Source organism: Rousettus aegyptiacus, unplaced genomic scaffold (genome assembly GCF_014176215.1).
Source record: "Rousettus aegyptiacus isolate mRouAeg1 unplaced genomic scaffold, mRouAeg1.p scaffold_m13_p_1, whole genome shotgun sequence".
NCBI lineage: Eukaryota > Metazoa > Chordata > Mammalia > Chiroptera > Pteropodidae > Rousettus > Rousettus aegyptiacus.
The window spans coordinates 156,325,609-156,331,608 of record NW_023416284.1 but is presented as its reverse complement, the minus strand read 5'-3'; the positions used below and the strand labels follow the sequence as shown (position 1 = coordinate 156,331,608).

The following is a 6,000-nucleotide window of genomic DNA, read 5'->3' as shown; positions in this document are numbered from 1 at the left end:
AATGCAATACATCAGCATTATGCACATTCTGATGTAATGCACTGAGAAAGACACATCACTTTAAGGTAGTTTTCCTACTAAAAGAAGTATGTATCTAAATTGAGGAACTTTCTGAAACAACTGTCTTCCACTATTCAAAAAGGCCAATGTTGTAAAAAAAAAAAAAAAAAAAAAAAGATTGGGGAATTATTCTAGAGTAAAAGAGACTACAAATGTGACAGCTAAATGCAATGTGTAATCCTTAAATGAATGCTGCATTAAAAAAAATTATAAAATTGTATTGTTTGTTCTTAGGAAATATATGATAAAGTATTTAGAAGTATCATGATGTCTGCAACTAACCTCAAATGGTTCAGAAAAAAAGATCAAGAGAAAAAAACATGGCAAAGTAGTAACAATAAATCAGTATTGTAAAATAGAGATGTAATGCAAACCATATATATAATCTTAAATGCTGTATTCTATAGTAACTACATTTTAAAAAGTAAAAAAAGGAATTAATTTTAATATTTTGACAGTTTATTCAATTATCATTTAAAAATGTAATCAGTATAAAAATTATTGAGATATTTTACATTCTTTTCTTTCATTCAGCACTCACAGAACATCTAAATTTGTGCAAGCCACGTTTCAATGCACAGTAGCCACATGTTGCTGGTGATACTAAATCGGGTAGCACAGGTCTAGATGAAGGGTATATGCGTGTTCATTGTCCTATGCTTGCAATTTTCTGTAGGTTTGTAATGTTTCAAGATAAAAAGTTGGAGGTGGGGGATAAATAAATAGTAGTTTGTATATGCATAGACTATTTCTAGGAGGATACAGAAGAAACTTAACACTAGATACCTTTGGGAAGAAGAAATGAGGAATGATCAGAGAGAAATGGTGAATTTCGTCGCACCCTTTTGTACCTTTTGTACAATATGTGACTAAACTTATTAAAACTTAAAATTATTCTAAAATAGTATCTGCTTTATCTTTTTATTCAAAACCAAGTACTCTAATACTAAGCTCTGGGAACCCCCAATTGAGAGGTAAGAGCTCCACCTACTGAACTTGATGTCCTAAAAATTCCCTGATTGTAGGAAAAAGATGTGTGTCTCATCTAAAATATAAAAATTAAGTTTAGAAATTTCTCCTGGTGGTTTTCCCATCTTTATTTATTAGTCTTAGTAAGTCTTATTAACACTCCCGTTTGTATGTTATTAAATAAATTCAGGTAAATTTTATCAATAATCTAAATACTACTGAGTTGCTGAAAACAAATATGCAAGCAAAGCTCACCTAAATTCTATGGCGATGGGTGACAGCAGTAATTTACAGTGGTGCCGGATGTTTCGAACAAGTTCATTACGAATTTATATCTGTTTTACTTAAGCCTCCTTCCATTTTGCAGAGAAGCAGGGTCTCTCGGGTTACATTTGTTAGACTGTAATGGTTGGCACTTTCAAAGCTGAGTTACATTCTATCGCCTTCTGCTAGTATTTCATGAGCGTTTCTGAATTGAGGCTGGGCTGTAAGGTTTCTTGACTCATTTGGTAATTGCATCATTTCTTGGCAATGTATCATACCACATGATGTGAGGTGAAGCAATTGCCCAAATAATAACTGTTGGAAAAATATGAGGATAATGGAAGCACAGTGGGTCTGAGGGTTTGTTTGGATCCGGTTGCAGATTCCCTGGTTCAGTAGGCATCACTCACAACTCTCAGTTTTGTCGGCCTGACTTCCAAATAAGTAATCATTATTAGAAATATATATATTCCAAAGACATGTGCGGTGTCGCACCCAGCTCCACTACGTGAAATGCGCCCCGCCAGTTGCAGTCTTTCGTTAGATTTAGTAAAATGTTTAATGGAACTTAACATCTGTATTAGAGGGAACGACATAAAGGGAGACTGAGGTTAGATTTAGGAAGAGCAGCAAGATGATTAGAAAAATTATAAATCAAATTACAGGGTGCTGGGCGGTAATTTAACATTTGTCTACGTAATTATGTAATTGTAATGCAATTTCAGAACGTCTTTTCCGGCATCAAAAGACATATGAATTTAGAGGGTGGAGCTTTTTCTTTAGGAGCTTCGGGGGAGCTTGGCTGGGGACGCTGTGAATTTGCCCCAGTTTAAGAGACTGAAACCCAGACCAGGAACGAGTGGGTGGAGTTTAGAGACAACCATCTTGTTTTGTACTGGCCAGGTTTATGTGGCGATTTGCAAAGCAACAAATAGTGCTGAGGAAACAGCTCCACAAGGTTCCCTGGTGGTCTAGTGGTTAGGATTCGGCGCTCTCACCGCCGCGGCCCGGGTTCGATTCCCGGTCAGGGAACAGGCTTAGCCTTTTTTTTTTTTTTCTTCTCCGGCTGCCGAAAAATCGTTCTTGGGTGGTGCTTGTTGTTTTTATCAATCATAAAAATTCCATTGGTTTTTAAATATTATCTAATCTGAGATGTACTTTTCTGTGTGTGTTTTTCTCTTTTTTATCTAAGATTTAAAATGTCCCGTACCTATTTACATATATTATTTACATTCAAATAAACAACATAAAGATCCCTGATTCTAAAATACTCTAAATATATTTGTTCAAAAATTTAAGTCACTTCTAAAATTGCATTTTCTAGGTTTTGGAGATAATTTGGTTATGTATAGAAGCAATAATTTCTTTAAGTCTTTGTTTAATCTTGAGCTTTTACTACCAAAAAGAGGGATTATATCTATTTTGCATCATGCTTAGAGACAAGTTCAATATTTTCAAGATTATGTGCTTTGTAGATTATTTATGTATATCAGAGTTGTTCCTATCCTGTTTTACTTTATAAATCTAAGATCTTTTTTCATGAGAGGTTGTTGGTTAGTTACCAAATAGCTGGTTCATTATACTTTCTCTTAATAAGCCTAACTCATTTTAGTTCTTTTATCTATGTTTTAAATTTTCTCTAATATTTACACAAATATGACAAATTTCTTTCATCCAATGTGTCAATTCCAAGTATGTAAATATTATATAGGCTTCTCAAAAAATGAAATTAAGTATAATTGAGAATTCTTACATTCAGGACAAAGTGAGACTCTGGGAATCACACCTGCCTGCCCATGGCCTCAAAAATTCTGAAATGTTGGAGTCAAAGAGAAGAAAAATGGTGCCCTATAGACATCAATTATTTTTTTTAAATTCTGCAGTTTCAAAAACATTCTAACCTTTGTAACTTTTTGAGCTATTCAGTTTTTTATCTTGACATTTATTTTAAATCTGAAATTTCACAATGTCATAGAAATGGACTAATGCTTGATTTTACTTTTAGCTATGTTGAGAATGGTTTGGAAGAGGAAAAACGTGAATATTTATTAATGACACAGGGGACTAAAAAAAGAAGTTGTGATCCTAGCATTTAAAGAAACTCACAGTGAAAAAATGACAGAAGTATATTTGTCATTATTGCCATTAACAAAATAATAGGCATCATTCATTGACTTTTTGCTATGTGATAGGCACTTCAAATAATTATGATGAAGGTAAGGAGAAGGAAATGGGTACGAGAATCAAAATAGAACTTGAAAACAGGTTCCCAAGCCAAACTAAAGGCTAGTAGGATCTGGAAAGACTGACATATCATCTAAGGGGATCCAGGATGATCAAAGCCTGCTCTGTACCTAGGATCACTATGTTAGTCTGGCTATAGAAGGAGACCTTTCCTGCGGAACGGTGCACTACGAGGTCAAAAAAGTTGCTGAAGCCAGATTATAGAGGACCTTAAAACAAGGTAAGGAGTTGCAAAGGGAACTCCAGTAGCTTTGGTGTCTGATAGAGTATAAAGGTTTAAGAATAAAGAACAATAAGAAATGACTCCACAATTTGTATTTTGTGTGGTTAGTAAAGTTGGGATGGCATAAAAAGTAATAGAGAGCTTGAGATGGGAACATAGACTGGGGAGAGAACTTAAGCTAACTAGATCCCCACAGAGGCCGCACAGCCAAATGGTGGTTAGATCTACAGGATGGAATTTAGGGTTGAAGATATAGATTTTGGAGACATTAGTTTAAAAGTTTGAGAAGATTTGAGCTCTCTAAAAAGAAGAACCTATAAAAAGAACAGAATATCAAGAAATAAACCCAAATGGGAATACAGTATAAGAGAATGAGAAGTAGAATAACTAAAAAAGAAATAGTAAAGGAGCAGTAAGAGAGGTCATAGCAAGATGAGAGAGATTCAAGGACAAAGTTGCAATGAAGAGGATAGAATATTGTAAAAAAAAAAAAAAAAGGTCAAGAAAATGAAGAAGATTAAACAAAGATGAGTGGTGAGACAACAACTGTTGAGTGCAGAATAGACTCATGGAGGAACAGATCACAGTGAACAAGTCTAAGAGGTCATTACTATAAACATGATTCATGGAACTGAGAGTCTAAACTACTGAGAGGAGACAGCAAACCTACCAACAGCTAGATATTACAGAAGACCAAATAAGGAGAAGAAAAAGAGGTCTTAGGAAAGCTAAGAAAACACTCTTGTTCAGGAGCCAAAGACTGAATTAATCCTAATTGACACTATCAGCTGGGTTATCCTGGACGAGTGACTCAAATTCTCTGAGTCTCTAGATCTTTGTACAATGGCAATGATAATACCTGCCATGAATGCGTCACAGAGTTACTGTCATTCATTCATTTGTTTATTCACCAAGTTAGCAAACACTCATGGAATTCTTACTCCATGTCAGTCCCTGTTATAGGCACCGGTAAGAAAGTGCGATAAGACTGTTTATCACTGGTGAATATGAATCAAAGGAGAAAATAATTAAGGTTTTTATTATGGCCCATTAATTTGAAAAGGGTGCTTATTGGAAATGAAGCAAAGCAGGAAGTCATGTCGCATTTAGGTGTGGACTGAAGAGAGGTTATCCGAGTGAAGCTGTTCTGTACATAGGTTAAAATTTTTGACTAAGGATGATAAATTTGGAGGCGATTCAGCTCTGAGGTGAGAACTGAAGCTTCAAGGGTGGAAATACTTACCAAGAGATTATATGCAGCACAAAGAAGAACCAAGGCTAGCAGGCATGAGTTGATCTAGAGGATGTGAAAGGAGGAAAATCTGAAGGAGAGTCAGGACAAGTCAGAGTCAAGGAAGTCAAGAAAAAAGAGTCTGGAGATTGCAATTTAGTCATTAATAACATATAGCATACATATTTCTCTTGTTAGGTTAATTTGTTAATAGAGTTTTATTTTACTTGGTTTTAGTATCATTTTGTGATGTTTTAATTATTCATTTGCTATTTTTAGTCAAAGAAGTATACTTTTTCTACATAATATTGTTAGACACAGCAATAGGTCACATCACCTACACAAAGCATGAAGTTGCTGCTTTGTACAGTCAAAATATTGTGCTCAATTCTGTGCTCGTGAAGAATGGGGAAATGCTAAAGAACTGATTGCAGAAATACTCCACATATGAAGTGGTTCTTTAAAGGTAAAGGAGTAGCAATTATTTAAAAGAAAGCAAGGATTATTTGCTGTATAACAAAAACATTTTTCTAAATTTGTCAGATTATTTTATTTTAAATAAAAAATAATCATTCATCCAGGGTTGGGCTACTACAGTGAACGTTGAGTTGGGCTGATGCATACTAGAATTATAAGGATGCCTGAGAATAACCAAAAGTAGAAAGAAAGGGAGTGAAGGACTTTCACCAGTAGCCACTACAGTGTTTAACATACGGTTGGTGCTGAATGAATGGATTACATCATCAGTTAAACCAAAAAGGGGATTGCTAGAACTTCACTTGAAAACAGTCATAAACATATTAAGCCCCTCCCGATGCTATTTTTGTATAAACCACAGCTCAATATTTTCAGAGACAAGAACAAGTGTAAGAAGAACTAAGGCGAGTCATTTTGAATAATGTCTATCATCCATTGAGTTCTTTTAGATGCTGAACACTGAACTGAGCACTTTATGCACAATAATCAAATCAATCCTTACAATAGTTGTCCTTGTTTTGTAGTTTAGAAA

At 34.7% G+C, this 6,000-nt stretch overlaps 1 non-coding gene across 1 annotated transcript; it reads left to right on the top strand.

Annotated features, from left to right (window-relative positions):
- Positions 1-2,253: 2,253 nt before the first annotated feature.
- TRNAE-CUC lies at positions 2,254-2,325 on the top strand. Its single transcript has one exon. It is a non-coding gene; the product is annotated as a tRNA-Glu (tRNA).
- Positions 2,326-6,000: the final 3,675 nt, after the last annotated feature.